We start from the raw sequence: 15,781 nt of genomic DNA, 5'->3' as shown, positions 1-15,781 counted from the left end.
GATTTGTGGACATAAGCCGGTGTACCGAGTGCAATATTATCCCTAGATATGGGTTAAATCTCCAATTCTCTGTAGGACTCTGTGCACACTAGTGGCCAGGACTTGCTGAAGTCCTCAGACTATGGATTTCGGCATGGACAGGACCACTGCATTGTGCCTGCCTGTGGTTTCCTGAATAGCACAGAGCAAAACGAGAGGAGTGAATGAATGTGGTGCCACCACAAGTACTGTCAGTTCAAATCCGAGCAGTCCTGATTTGATTTTATTTCTTTTATTATTTTTCTTTTTTTCTTTTATTATTTGTCACTCTTTATTGTCTTTATCTATTTTTTGTTAAGAACTACCTTTTGTATATTGGTGAAGTGAAAATCATGGCCGGGCCGACTGTGCGCATGCACAGCGTGACGTCCATGAGTGGATGCAGCGTCTGGTATACCTATGGCAACTTCCGCACTCCCAACCCTCATTCTGAAACTACACATCTCCGGCGCATATTCGCCTTAGAGTACCTCCACGCTGATTTACATATACATAGCGGTGAGTGGGGATTCCCTTATAGCCTGCAAGTATTGATTTTAATTGTTTTTAATACACGTGAACATATGTTCTGAGACTGCAATCAGAACCTTATTAAGGATATAATAGAACGGTGTGTTATCACTTCACTATGTCGGTGAATATTATATATGGTTATAATGAGCACGTATTTATGTATACTATGGATTGTATTATGTATACCTTACTTTGTGTATTTTATGTTTTTCACTGATTTTTTTGTAATTGACTTTGTAATTGTTGCCATTATAAAATGGGTGATTTGGAACACTTATATGAGCTTGAGAAAGGCTGGGAGAGCCAGCAGAAACATCGCTGTATGACATTCACATGATGGAATAAAGTTTTTTCTTTTTCACCATATTGGACCTAGATATGAGATAGATAGATAGATAGATATGAGATAGATAGATATGAGATAGATAGATATGTGTCAGGAACCGGACTGGAAGCGGGTAGTGGATCTTCTGTGTTAGTGAGGCGATGTCGTGGGCCGTACCAGGGGACCGGTTCTAAGAAGTTACTGGTTTTCACCAGAGCCCGCCGCAAGGCGGGATGGACTTGCTGCGGCGGTAACTCCCATGTTGTATCCCCCGATAGCGACTCGACCTCACTAACAGCTGAGATAGGCGTAGTACACAAGGACAAGGCGAAAGAAAGGTCGGACTAGGCAAGAGGTCAAGGCAGGCAGCAAAGGTTCGTAGTCAGGGGCAACAGCAAGGGCCTGGATACACAGGCTTGGGAAAACACAGAACGCTTTCACAGGGCACTAGGGCAACAAAATCCGGCAAGGACAGGAGGGGAAGTGGGTTTTTATGTGTGGGGAGTGCTTGGGAACTGATTGGACCAGGCACCAATTAATGGTGCACTGGCCCTTTAAATCTGAGAGACCCGGCGCACGCGTGCCCTAGAGAGCGGGGCCGCACGCGCTGGGACTGAGCAGGAGGACGGGGCAGGTGAGATGATCGGGATGCGGCCCACAGGCAGGCACGTCCTGCCACGTGGATCGCATCCCTGCCGGAGGACACAGAGCAGCGCTCCCGGTCAGCGGGTCTGATTAAGGTCGACCGCAGAGCCGGCGGCGTCTGACGTCACGCCCCCGCCCCCGTGTGATGTCACGCTCCGCCCCTCAATGCAAGCCTACGGGAGGGGGCATGATAGCTATCACGCCCCCTCCCTTAGGCTTGCATTGAGGGGCGGAGGGTGACGTCACACTGGGGCGGGGGCGGGACATCACACGCCGCCAGCTCTGCGGTCGACCGTAATCAGACCCGGAGCGAACACGCTCCGGGGACTGATTACTATCGGGGTGACTGTGCATGATCGCGGACGTCCCCAGCTGCGGGAGTCCCGCGATCAGGCATCTTATCCCCTATCCTTTGGATAGGGGATAAGATGAGTATGCACCGGAGTACCCCTTTAATGGATTAATGATAATAAAACAAGCAGTGTGTCCACATGTTGTGGCCAAAGTGGGGTCACTTTCCCTCCTCCGGGGTCCACAGGTCACCTACAGGTCACATTACAAGAATAATTTTTTGAAAAATCGCGGCAAAAATGGCGATTTTTCGAATTCTCTGTAAAAACCGCACCATTTTTGCCGCAATTTTTCACAAAAATTGTTCTTGTAAGTTGACCTGTAGGTGGGAGCAGGGAAAGTGACCCCACTGGGCTGCTACCCCCAGCCCCAGGTATACTGCTAGTGAGAAGAGAGGCAGGACAGGGGACATAACTTACCCTGACAGCCGCTGTGCTCCTGGGAGGCCTGTCAGCTTTGGGGATTTTCTACAGCTCTGGACAATTCCTAAAATGGACAGCAGAGGTCAGCAGAGAGCACTGTGGTCATGACATCAGAGAAATCTAAAAAGTAAAGCATTTCCTCTGTAGTATATAGCCCCTAAAAAGTACTGGAAGGATTACGATTTTTTAATAGAAGTAATTTACAAATCTGTTTAACTTTCTGGCACCAGTTGATTTAAAAAAAAAGGTTTTCCACGGGAGTAGCCCTTTAAACAGATTTGTAAATTACTTCTATTAAAAATATCTGTCCATTTTAGGAACTGTCCAGAGCAGCAGATGTTTGCTATGGGGATTCTCTTCTACTCTGGACAGTTCTTAAAATGGACAGAGATGTCAGCAGAGAGCACTGTGGTCATGATGTCAGCAGAGAGCTCTGTGTTCCGAAAAGAAAATAATTTCCTCTGTAGTATTCAGCAGCTAATAAGTACTAGAAGGACTAAGATATTTTTATAGAAGTAATTTACAAATCTGTTTAACTTTCTGGCCCCAGTTGATATAAAAAAAAAAAAAGGACTTTAAGGACTCAAACAACTTTATTTTTACGTTTTCGTTTTTTCTTCCTCGCCTTCAAAACATTATAACTATTTTATATTTTCATCCACAGACTAGTATGAGGGCTTGTTTTTACAACCAATTGTCCGTTGTAATTCCGTTGTAATTACTCACTTTACCATAAAATGTTTGGCGCAACCAAAAAAATACTACTTGTAATACTACTTCACACCGTGCAATTTACGGTAAAAATGACATATGTTCTTTATTCTTTGGGTCAATATGATTAAAATAATACCCATGATTACATACTTTTCTATTACTGTTGTGCTTAAAAAAAAGCGCAAACTTTTTAACCAAATTAGTACGTTTAAAATCCCCGTATTTTGAAGACCTATAACTTTTTCATTTTTTCCGTATAAGCGGCAGTATGAGGGCTAATTTTTTGCGCCGTGATCGGTACTTTTTATTGATATTATATTTGCTTATATAAAACTTTTAATACATTTTTTATAAATTTTTTGGGGAATAAAATGTTATAAAAGAAGCAGCAATTTGGGATTTTTTTTTTTATGTTAAAGCTGTTCACTGTACGGTATCATTAACATTATATTCTAATAACTCAGATATTTACACACTCGGCGATACCAAATATGTATATAAAAAAAATTCACTATTTTTTGGGGTGAAATAGGGAAAATGAGCCAATTTACGTTTTTATTAGGGGAGGGGTTTTTCACATTTATTTTAACTTTTTTTTAAACTTTTTTTACTTTTATTTTAACACTTTAATAGTCCAAATAGGTGACTATTTATAGCAATTATTCGATTGCTAATACTGTTCAGTGCTATGCATAGGACATAGCACTGATCAGTGTTAACGGGAATCTTCTGCTCTGGTATGCTCAATCTCAGATCAGAAGACCCATGGAAGGCAGCGGAGGCAGGTGAGGGGACCTCTGTCTGCCATTCTGGACGATTGGGTGATTCTATCATCCATCTTAGTGACCACAATGCTGCAGATGCCATGATCTGTATTGATCACGGCATCTGAGGGGTCAATGGCGGACATTCGCGCGATCGAGGATGTTGGCCATTACCGGCGGGTCCCAGTCTGCTATCAGCAGCCGGGACCTGCCGCGCATGACCCGAGCATCGCTCCTATGCCCGCGGTTGTGCATAGGATGTAAATGTGCATTAAGTACATTTATGTCCTGCGTCATTAAGGGGTTAAACCTAACGCTACCAGAATCCTAAAATGACGTACTGTACTCTATTGGAACATTACAGTATTTTGAGATATTCAAACCATTTTGAGCTTTTAGGCAACAGTTATGCATGTGTTTTTTTACCTTGCTAGACAGGTAACCACACAGATACGCATAGTGAACAACCAGAACTTGTGGGAATGGGGAAAGTGAGGCCAAGATTTGCATGTGCTACTGGAGTATGACAAGTCTAAGCCATGAAGTGCAGACTACTGCTCTTCAGTGTAAAGTTCACTGTTGTGAATAAATGATAATGTCCTGCAGTGACTATTAGATTAAATTCCATCTGTGGGTGAAATTCATCAAATTTACTGCTGAGGTGGTAATAGACATTACTGCTAAAATTTGCACTATGTCAGCTTTATTTTCATTCTCTGGAATTAGTTAAAAAGGTGTATTATAGAATTTGAAATGCAGCTAAAACCCATCAGTATATAATGACATAAATTTTATAGCAAATATGGTATTTACACTGTCACAAATCAAATTTGTGTATAAAAAAAAGTTGTGCATAAAAAGATTAGAGTATGGTAAGGTATTAAAGTACATTGGTATCCCTTTGTAATAAGCTGAAATCTCCTAAACAGGTGATCACAGTTTACAAGACAATATTACACTGTTCAAAAAAAGAAAGTGAACACTAAGATAACACATCCTAGATCTGAATGAATGAACTAATCATATGAAATACTTTCTTCTTTACATAGTTGAATGTGCTGACAACAAAATCACACAAAAATGATCAATGGAAATCAAATTTATCAACCCATGGAGGTCTGGATATGGAGTCACACTCAAAATCAAAGTGGAAAACCACACTACAGGCTGATCCAACTTTATGTAATTTCCCTAAAACAAGTGACAATGAGGCGCAGTAGTGTGTGTGGCCTCCACGTGCCCTTATGACCTCCTTACAATGCCTGGGCATGCTCCTGATGAGGTGGCAATTTAAAGGGCCAGTGCGCCCATAATAAGTGAATGCACCTGCCCCACACTTCCCTGCCCGATCTTCAGTGCTCATTGCCTAAGAGAAAGTGTTCCTATTGCCTGTTTTGCCTACCCGTGTTTCCAGACCTTCTTGCTAAGTTTTTTACTCCGAACATTTGCCGCCTGCTTAGACCTTCTGCTACGTTTACTACGCCTCTGTCTTATACTCCGGTACCTCGCTTTGCCCAGTTACCTGTGTGGTCGAGCCGTATTGAGGGTAGCGACCTGGGTGTCGCCTGCCGCAGCAAATCCATCCTGCTTTGCGGCGGGCTCTGGTGAAGACCAGCGACACCTTAGACTCTGCTCCCCCCCCCCCCCGATACGGTCCGAGTCATCAGCCACACAGGTAGAGGATCCACATCCAGCTCCGTGACAGCCTGCATTCAGGTGCATGACAGCGACATCAGTCTGTGGTGCAACATGGCATTGGTGGATGGAGCAAGACATGATGTCCCAGATGTGCTCAATCGGATTCAGGTCTGGGGAAAGGGCGGGTCAATCCATAGCATCAATGCTTTTCTCTTGCAGGAACTGCTGACACACTCCACCCACATGAGGTCTAGCATTGTCTTGCATTAGGAGGAACCCAGGGCCAACCTCACCAGCATATGGTCTCACAAGGGGTCTGAGGATCTCATCTTGGTACCTAATGGCAGTCAGGCTACCTTTGGCAAGCACATGGACCGCTGTGCGGCCATCAAAGATATGTCACCCACATCATTACTGACCCACCTCCAAACTGGTCAAACTGGAGGATGTTGCAGTCAGCAGAACGTTCTCCATGGCGTCTCCAGACTCTGTCACGTCTGTCACATGTGCTCAGTGTGAACCTGCTTTCATATGTGAAGAGCACAGGGCATTAGCGGCGAATTTGCCAATTTTGGTGTTCTTTGGCAAATGCCAAACGTCCTGCACGGTGCACGTCCTGTGCACGTCGGGCCCTCATAAACCCCTCATGGAGTCTATGTTTGACCGTTTAAGTGGACACATGCACATTTGTGGCCTGCTGGAGGTCATTTTGCAGGGTTCTGGCAGTGCTCTTCCTGCTCCTCCTTGCACAAAGGCAGAGGTAGCGGTCCTGTTGCTGGGTTGTTTCCCTCCTACGGCCTCCTCCACGTCTCCTGATGTACTGGCCTTTCTCCTGGTAGCGCCTCCATGCTCTGGACACTTTGCTGACAGACACAGCAAACCTTCTTGCCACAGCTCACATTGATGTGCCATCCTGTATTAGCTGAACTACCTGAGCCACTTTGGGTTGTAGACTCCGCCTCATGCTACCACTAGAGTGAAAGCACTGCCAGCGTTCAAAAATGGCCAAAACATCATCCAGGTAGCATTGGAGCTGAAAAGTTGTCTGTGGTCACCACCTGCAGAATCATTCCTTAATTGGGGGTGTCTTGCTAATTGCCTATAATTTCCACCTGTTGTCTGTTCCATTTGCACTACAGCATGTGAAATTGATTGTCAATCAGTGTTGCTTCCTGAGTGGACAGTGTGATTTGACTAGTGTGATTGATTTGGAGTTACATTGTGTTGTTTAACCTCTTCAGGACATAAGTCCTTAAGGACCGAGGGCATATCCATACGCCCATGGGAATTCCGGTCCCCACCGCTAGTCGGTTGGCGACCGGAGCCGGATGCCTGCTGAAATCGTTCAGCAGGCATCACGGCATATCGCCCACGGGGGTCATTATGCCCCCCCCCCCCCCATGTCGGCGATGGCTGCAGATCGCTGGACACTTCAGTCCAGCGATCTGCGGTGATTCCAGGTCAATCGGGTCTCCAGTGACCCGGTGACCCGGAATTACTTACTGATTACTGGCTGAATTACTGTCAGAGACGGCCCCGAACAGCCATAGCCTGCAGGGGTGAGGTGGCACTGGTGCCACCTCACGATTGCCCTCATTCGTCGGCCGGTTTACCGGCCAACCAATCAGGGCGCCTGCTTTGGGTGTCGCTCCCGCAACCCGCTCCGCCCCTCTTCCGGAGGATGTGAGCGGGTGCGGGACGTGGACCCTGGGAGCTGGGGACCCCGATCCCCGGCATCAATGTTGGGATCGGGGCCCCAGGAGTGGCAGCGGTGGCGAGGGACTGACCTGTGTCCCGGAGCAGCAGCAGGAGGTGAGTGACTGTTGCATAACTACAGCTCCCAGCATGCAAAAAGGGCATGCTGGGAGCTGTAGTTATGCAACAGTAGGAGGCAGACAACCACAACTCCCAGCATTCCCTTATGGGCATGCTGGGACTTATAGTTTTGCAACAGCTGGAGGCACATTTTTTCTATGGAAAAGTGTACCTTCAGCTGTTGTATAACTACAACTCCCAGCTTGCACAAACAGCTAAAGTGCATGCTGGGAGTTGTAGTGGGGCATCTGCTGGTTGCATAACTACAACTGCCAGCATGCCCGTTGGCTGTCGGTGACTGCTGAGAGTTGTAGTTTTGCAACAGCTGAAGGCACAATGGTTGTGAAACTCAGAGTTTTTTTTTATCTAACTCAGTGTTTCACGACTGATGTGCCTCCAGCTGTTGCAAACTACAACTCTCAGCAGTCACCGTACACCATGCACCGTACATGCTGGGAGTTGTAGTTTTGCAACAGCTGGAGGCACACTGGTTGTGAAACACTGAGTTAGGTCACAAACTCAGTGTTACATAACCAGTGTGCCTACAGCTGTCAGCGCATGCTGGGAGTTGTAGTTTTGCAACAGCTGGATGTTCCCCCCCCCCCCCCAATGTGAACGTACAGGGTATACTCACATGGGCGGAGGTTTACAGTAAGTATCCGGCTGCAGGTTTGAGCTGCGAGAAACTACTGTGAAACCCCGCCCGTGTGACTGTACCCTAAAAACACTACACTACACTAACACAAAATAAAATAAAAAGTAAAAAACACTACATATACACATACCCCTACACAGCCCCCCTCCCCAATAAAAATGAAAAATGTCTGGTACGCCACTGTTTCCAAAACGGAGCCTCCAGCTGTTGCAAAACAACAACTCCCAGTATTGTCGGACAGCCGTTGACTGTCCAGGCATGCTGGGAGTTTTGCAACAGCTGGAGGCACCCTGTTTGCGTATCACTGGCGTAGAATTCCCCTATGTCCACCCTTATGCAAGTCCCTAATTTAGGCCTCAAATGCGCATGGCGCTCTCACTTTGGAGCCCTGTCGTATTTCAAGGCAAAAGTTTAGGGTCAGATATGGGGTATCGCCGTACTCGGGAGAAATTGTGTTACAAATTTTGGGGGCTATTTTCTGCTTTTACCCTTTTTAAAAATGTAAAATTTTTGGGAAAACAAGCATTTTAGGTAAAAAAATATATATATTTTTTTTTACATATGCAAAAGTCGTGAAACACCTGTGGGGTATAAAGGTTCACTTAACCCCTTGTTACATTCCCCGAGGGGTCTAGTTTCCAAAATGGTGTGCCATGTGTTTTTTTTTTTTTTTTTTGCTGTCCTGGCACCATCGGGGCTTCCTAAATGCGGCATGCCCCCAGAGCAAAATTTGCTTCCAAAAAGCCAAATGTGACTACTCCTCTTCTGAGACCTGTGCGCCAGCAGAGTACTTTTCACCCCCATATGGGGTGTTTTCTGAATCGGGAGAAATTGGGCTCCAAATTTTGAGGGGTATTTTCTGCTATTACCCTTTTTAAAAATGTAACATTTTTGGGAAAACAAGCATTTTAGGTAAAAATAATTTTTTTTTACATTTGCAAAAGTCATGAAACACCTGTGGGGTATTAAGGCTCACTTTATCCCATGTTACATTCCCCGGGGGTCTAGTTTCCAAACTGGTATGCCATGTGTTTTTTTTTTTGCTGTTCTGGCACCATAGGGGCTTCCTAAATGCAACATGCCCCCCAAAAACCATTTCAGAAAAACGTACTCTCCAAAATCCCCTTGTCGCTGCTTCACTTCTGAGCCCTCTACTGCGCCCGCCGAACACTTTACATAGACATATGAGGTATGTGCTTACTCGAGAGAAATTGGGTTACAAATACAAGTAAAAATTTTCTCCTTTTACCACTTGCAAAAATGCAAAAATTGGGTCTGCAAGAACATGTGAGCATAAAAAATGAAGATTTTGAATTTTCTCTTTCACTTTGCTGCTATTCCTGTGAAACATCTAAAGGGTTAAAACACTTACTGAATGTCATTTTGAATACTTTTGGGGGCGTAGTTTTTATAATGAGGTCATTTATGGGGTATTTCTAATATGAAGACCTTTCAAATCAACTTCAAAACTGAACTTGTCCCTGAAAAATATCGAGTTTGAAAATTTTGTGAAAAATTGGAAAATTGCTGCTGAACTTTGAAGCCCTCTGGTGTCTTCCAGAAGTAAAAATACGTCAATTTTATGATGCAAACATAAAGTAGACATATTGTATATGTGAATCAAAAAATTTTTTATTCGTAATATACATTTTCCTTACAAGCAGAAAGCTTCAAAGTTAGAAAAATGCAAAATTTTCAAATTTTTCATCAAATTTACGGATTTTTCACCAAGAAAGGATGCAAGTTACCACAAAAATTTACTACTATGTTAAAGTAGAATATGTCCCGAAAAAACTATCTCGGAATCAGAATGATAACTAAAAGCATTCCAGAGTTATTAATGTTTAAAATGACAATGGTCAGATGTGCAAAAAACGCTCTGGTCCTTAAGGCCAAAATGGGCTTGGTCCTGAAGGGTTTAAGTGTTCCCTTTATTGTTTTGAGCAGTGTATTATCTTTGCATTTATTAGTCTTAAAAAAAGCACATAAGACCTTATAATACCAGTTTTTATTTCAATATTCTAAAAGCTTTATTTACATCAATCCAACTTTGAAAGATTATTAGATAATATTTTTTATTTCAGAAAATTTTTGAAAGTTTCTTACCTCTTTTTTTTTTAAAACAAATGATCATGTACTTCTCTAGCAGATAGGTGACAACTTTGTGATTACATTTCTAAGGTCATAAGCTTGTTATGCCTTTTAATGCTTTAATGTTTCCTTTCGAATCTTTTTTCTAAAGGGACTGTTTGACAACTCAGTATTACATTTCTCTGTAAAATCTTGCAAAACCCAACAATTATTCTTTAAAATGATCCTGTGTCACCTCCATCAAGCTACATAATACTATGATCCTGTGTATAGATATTGTTGTTATATACTTGTTGTGGCATCTGGTTGTGTTATTTTTTCCTTTTGCTTTTATTTATGTTTTATTGATGTTCGCCTAAGGTGTTCAGTAGCTCGGTATCTTGAACACAGATAGTTGAGTTATTTCTGCTATTGTCCAGCCAATAAAAACCTTTTTGGCATTGGCACTGGACATTTTAGGTAGATATTCAAAGACATAATATATTTGTAACAATAAAAGGTAGATGCAGACTGTTTAAAAAGGAATCAAGTTGGCCATACAGCCATATAACTAAAGGGACATTATGTTCCACCTTTCAGGCGTAGAGAGAAAAAAAAGTTTTCTGACCATACTTAAAGGGCTACTCTGGAGGAATAAACACGTACCCCTTTAAAGGGACCCCCACGATCAGGCATCTTATCCTTTGGATAGGGGATAAGATGTCTTTGCGCCGGAGTACCCCATTAAGCTCTTATGTTACGTTCACAAATGAGTCATAGGTTCTGCTAGAACCTGTCACAAATTCTTCCAAAGATGCTGAACATAATAGTGCAGTACAATGTGGTACTTTTTCTGGTAAAATTCCTGCCAACATGATAGAACTCCAACAAACCTCATTAAAGTGATGAGAAAATATATAAGGCCCTATTGGTCTACAGCAAACCTTAGAACACAGATAGCTGTTTATTCATTATTCTTCATTATAATGTGAATCTAAAGATACCGTAAGTTAAGTGAAACAGAATGTAGACTGGGCCCTAGTTTCAATCCTATATTCAAATAATAATTGTGTTTATGTACTTTTGCCTCTGTGTAGACTAATATATTAATATGAGGAGCCACAATCTGCCAAAACGTAACCACAAAAACAGCAGCCATGTCTTGCTAAGTTTAGTTAATGTTTATTTCTACAAATGCAGTTACTTGAAAAAAACTAACCACAATATAAACACAGTAGAGAGTAATAAGAATCAGATAATCATCTATTTCTGATTACCAACCATGTAGCAATAAAAGAAAATGTGCTGCGTTACATATTCCTCATATTATCTCTGAAGCGGTTAGATTTAATAACATTTATGCTCCAAAAAGAGTGCACGTGCCTAGGTGAATAAATCAAGCGACGTCTAATTACAAAATGAGATGAATTCTATTTTAATCTCTTATCTCTTATTTTTAGCAACACATTCAGAGTTAATCAATAGCACATCCTAGTGCAGGGCGAAGATCTCAGCGTTTCCTCGTAGGGCACACTCTAATTAGACAGAATGGGGAAATTTTAACGGGTCATTAGGCGCACTGTTTGGTGCATGAAACCGCTTTGCTCAGCTGAAGAACATCACAACTGAAATGGCATCCAAAGAAATAAGCCTTTGGCTTTAGTATACATAGCATAGATCATATTTGCTCCAAAGGCTATGTGTGTTTCACTAATCTATAAAAAAAATATTCCATTTAGAGGGATTTTTTTAAGCCACAAGTCTCAGTATTTAGCAGTCTATATTTTAGTACTCAACATTATTTTACTTGTTATTGGGTTAATTTATGATTTAAAGGGGTATTCCATGATTTTTTTTTTTACTGTGCTATAGGGGCTGTAAAGTTAGTGTAGTTCATAATATATTGTATGTTCCTGTGTCGGTCTCTTGTGTTGGGTGGCTGGTCTCTCAATTCTTATATGATCTTGGCCCCAATGTTCATATTTTTGCAGAATAAAAAATGACTGTTGTCTCAGCATTTCCCAGATTGCAGTGTGGCCCGAGACAATACATTACTAATCAGGTGTTAAAAAGGAGCCTGTCCTTGCTTTTATGGGTGGGGCAACCACTGGAGGGAGATCATTCTCCACAAGGAATTCTCGTAAGGAATTGTAGTTTCGCCATAGCACAGGATGGAAGGAAGCTCAGGTGTGCTTCAATGGGTGGGGTGATTGATGTGTGGGAGGAAAAAAAGTGACCCCACACTTACAAACAAGGGATCCTGGGAATTGTAGTTGGGGGAAAATAAATCTAACAGGAAATTAGAAAAAAGAAAGCAGCAGCATTGTGGGGACACACAACACAGTCATTCAGCTCCAAAACAAGCACGGATCCTTCCTAAGCATATTCATTACTATTTGGCAGGTAAATTCTAAAGTCACCTTATGGTGGATAATCCCTTTAATTAAATCACCTACAAGAAAGTATTCATGGTCTGGCTAATACCTAAGATGATAAAACATGTATAGTATACTGTTTAATCTGTGATATGTGAATCTTGTTTTTACTTTTTAGATTACTTCATTAGGAAATGGAATTTTATATCCTAAATCATTTTATTAATCTGTAAAGGGGTTGTCCTTAGGGATATTTTGTCTTAAAAGGGGTTAGACTGGGTAAAAAATAAACTTTACTCACTTCCCTAATCCCCCTTCCAATCCTGTTACAATGATTATCAGGTCCATGGTGATCTCTATTTCCTGATCCCTTACCTGCTCACTCATTAACTAAATGAGGCGGGTCACGGCTGCAGCCAGTGAGTGAATGAGCAGGCATTTCTTTTGTATTGAGATGGGACACGAAAGTGCAGATAAGTGGGAACTTGTTTAATGTCAGAATGACAGCAGGAAGGAATCAGGGAGGTAAAAATAAAAAGGTAAAAAAATATATTCTGCCAGTCAACCAGTCAACCCTTGTAAATTATTAAAACCATCTGTAAAACATACGGAGACAAAAAAAAAAAAAGACATAATAACTATACATTTTTTTTATGGGAATTAATATGTATGTGTCTGTATGGCATAAACATTGGAGATGTTTGAAGTGTATATGATGGACATGCACTTCAATTATGGTGTTAAAGGGGTACTCCGGTGAAAACCTTTTTTCTTTTAAATCAACTGGTGGCAGAAAGTTAAACATATTTGTAAATTACTTCTATTAAAAAATCTTAATCCTTCCTGTACTTATTAGCTGCTGAATACTACAGAGGAAATTCTTTTCTTTTTGGAATGCTCTCTGATGACATCACGAGCACAGTTCTCGCTGCTGACATTATTATAATAATAATAACGCTTTATTTATTGTTGTCCTTAGTGGGATTTGAACCCAAGTCCCCAGCACTGCAAGGCAGCAGTGCTAACCACTGAGCCACCATGCTGCCCTTAGCATACATCTGCTCTGCATGGTTGCAAAAATGGACAGAGATGACAGCAGAGAGCACTGTGCTCGTGATGTCATCAGTGTTCCAAAAAGAAAGGAATTTCCTCTGTAGCATTCAGCAGCTAATAAGTACTGGAAGGATTAAGATTTTTTAATAGAAGTAATTTACAAATATGTTTAACTTTCACCCACCAGTTGATTTAAAAGAAAAAAGGTTTTCACCGGAGTACCCCTTTAATACCTTTTTATTTTGTAGCTTAACCCTTTAAATTTTTCAACTAAAAATCCATATTATGGCTTATTATTTGCGCCACCAATTCTACTTTGCAGTGACATTAGTGATTTTACCCAAAAATTCACAGCAAAATGGAAAAAAAATCATTGTGCGACAAAATTGAAGAAAAAATGCCATTTTGTAAATGTTGGGGGCTTCCGTTTCTACACAGTGCATTTTTCTGTAAAAATGACACCTTATCTTTATTCTGTAGGTCCATACAGTTAAAATGATACCCTGCTTATATAGGTTTGATTTTGTCGTACTTCTGTAAAAAATCATAACTACATGCAGGAAAATGTATAAGTTTAAAAATGTCCTCTTCTGAGTCCTATAACTTTTTTTTATTTTTCTGCGTACGGGGTGGTTTGAGGACTCATTTTTTGTGCCGTGATCTGAAGTTTTTATCGGTAGCATTTTTATTTTGATCAGACTTTTTGATCGCTTTTTATAAATTTTTAATGGTATAAAAAGTGACCAAAAATACGCTATTTTGGACTTTGGAATTTTTTTACGTGTACGCCATTGACCGTGCGGTTTAACTAACAATATATTTTTATAGTTCGGAAATTTATGCACGTGGCTATACCACAAATGTTTATTTTTATTTGCACAGTTTGTTTTCTCATGGGAAAAGGGGGGTGATTCAAACTTTTATTAGGGAAGGGGTTAAATCATATATAGAGATGAACGAATCACAGCAGACGAACCAGAATTTGTTACGAATTTCCGGATTTATTAAACTCCATTTTACAGTATTCCAGGCTCCAGGACACCTAAAATGGCGGATTCACATGTCAGTACATGGGGCAGGGGATGCTGGAAAGGCGGGAAGGCAAGGCGGGAAGGGAGGTAGGTGGGATGACCCTGAATCACATGCAGGATGCAGCCTATCAGCATTCATTGACCCCTGTGATGTCACAGCCCTATATAATCGGCAGCCATTTTGCGGCTGCTCATTTCATGCCATACACTGCAGAGAGATAGGATGGCTGCGTGTCTCTTTGTGTTACACAGACATGCTCAATTGATCATACCGCAGCGTTCCACTTCCAACTGCTAGTTACATCAGCGTTGTGGACAGAGAGCAGTGCAGTGCTTTGCTTGTTCTCAATGAGAAGGATTTTTACATTAGCCATAAACCTCCCAGTCACTTTATTCAGCATTTTATCAGAGAGAGGCAGATAGCTTTTTGTTGCCTCATACATATCAACAAGCTGCCTTAACTTCATGAACCTTATCACAGGAGGCAGGAATGATTTTTCAGCGCAATTCTGTGCATTTTTACCACAAGAATCATCTGCTGCTTATACTAGTCTGTAGACGGTATAATAACCAGCAGTTCACACCATTCTTAATACTCTATGACAGAGTGCAATTATTTTTTCTTGTGGTGCTGCACTTTTGTGTCCTGATGCTGTGCAAAATTTAGTTTTTTCAGCGGATTGTAGTGCATTTTTCTGCCCTCATACATGCATACCAAATACCTACATCAAAGCAGTCTACTATTTTTCATCTGTAACACATCTAGATATTGGGAAAATCCAGGCAAAAGTAACTACCGGCTGGTGTTTTACGAAAATACGTTTTCCAAGTGTACTGTAGCGCATCTTTTTGCCCTCATACGAGCATACCCCATGCCTACATCTAAGTTGTGCACTTTTTTTGTACCTGTTAATTTGTAATAAGCCTACATACAGTGAAAGGCCAGGTAAAACTAATCACTGGCTGTTGTTTTATGAAAATACGTTTTCCAATTGTTCTGTAGCGCATTTTTTGCCCTCATCAGTGCATACGTACATCTAAGTAGTTTACCATTTTGTACCTGTTAATTTGTCAAGGGCCTTCATACTGTGAAAGTCCAAGTAATAGTATTCACCGGTTGGGGTTTAACAAAAATACTGAGTTTTCAGGCATATTGTAGCTCATTTTTCTGCCCTCATCAGTGCATACCGCATACCTACATCTAAGTAGTGTACTATTTTGTACCTGTTAATCTGTCAAGAGCCTACATACTGTGAAAGTCCAGCCAAAAGTATTCATCGGCTGGTGTTCTAGACAAATACTGCTTTAAGAGTAGTGAAGGATTTTGTACTCCCCTCATATACGCACTAAGTATGTCAGGCAGTGAAGTGC

The 15,781-nt window shown here is 41.6% G+C and overlaps 1 long non-coding RNA gene across 1 annotated transcript in view; it reads right to left on the bottom strand.

Annotated features, from left to right (window-relative positions):
• Nucleotides 1–2,292: 2,292 nt before the first annotated feature.
• LOC130360692 (uncharacterized) overlaps nt 2,293–15,781 on the bottom strand; it is a 77,147-nt gene continuing 63,658 nt past the window's right edge. Inside the window, exon 4 of the long non-coding RNA XR_008890761.1 lies at nt 2,293–2,359. This is a non-coding gene — a long non-coding RNA (uncharacterized LOC130360692). The remainder of the gene's footprint in view (nt 2,360–15,781) is intronic.

This window comes from Hyla sarda, chromosome 3 (genome assembly GCF_029499605.1).
Source record: "Hyla sarda isolate aHylSar1 chromosome 3, aHylSar1.hap1, whole genome shotgun sequence".
Classification (NCBI taxonomy): Eukaryota; Metazoa; Chordata; class Amphibia; order Anura; family Hylidae; genus Hyla; species Hyla sarda.
Note: the sequence above shows the minus strand (reverse complement) of the source record. Positions and strands in the feature narration are given on the sequence as shown.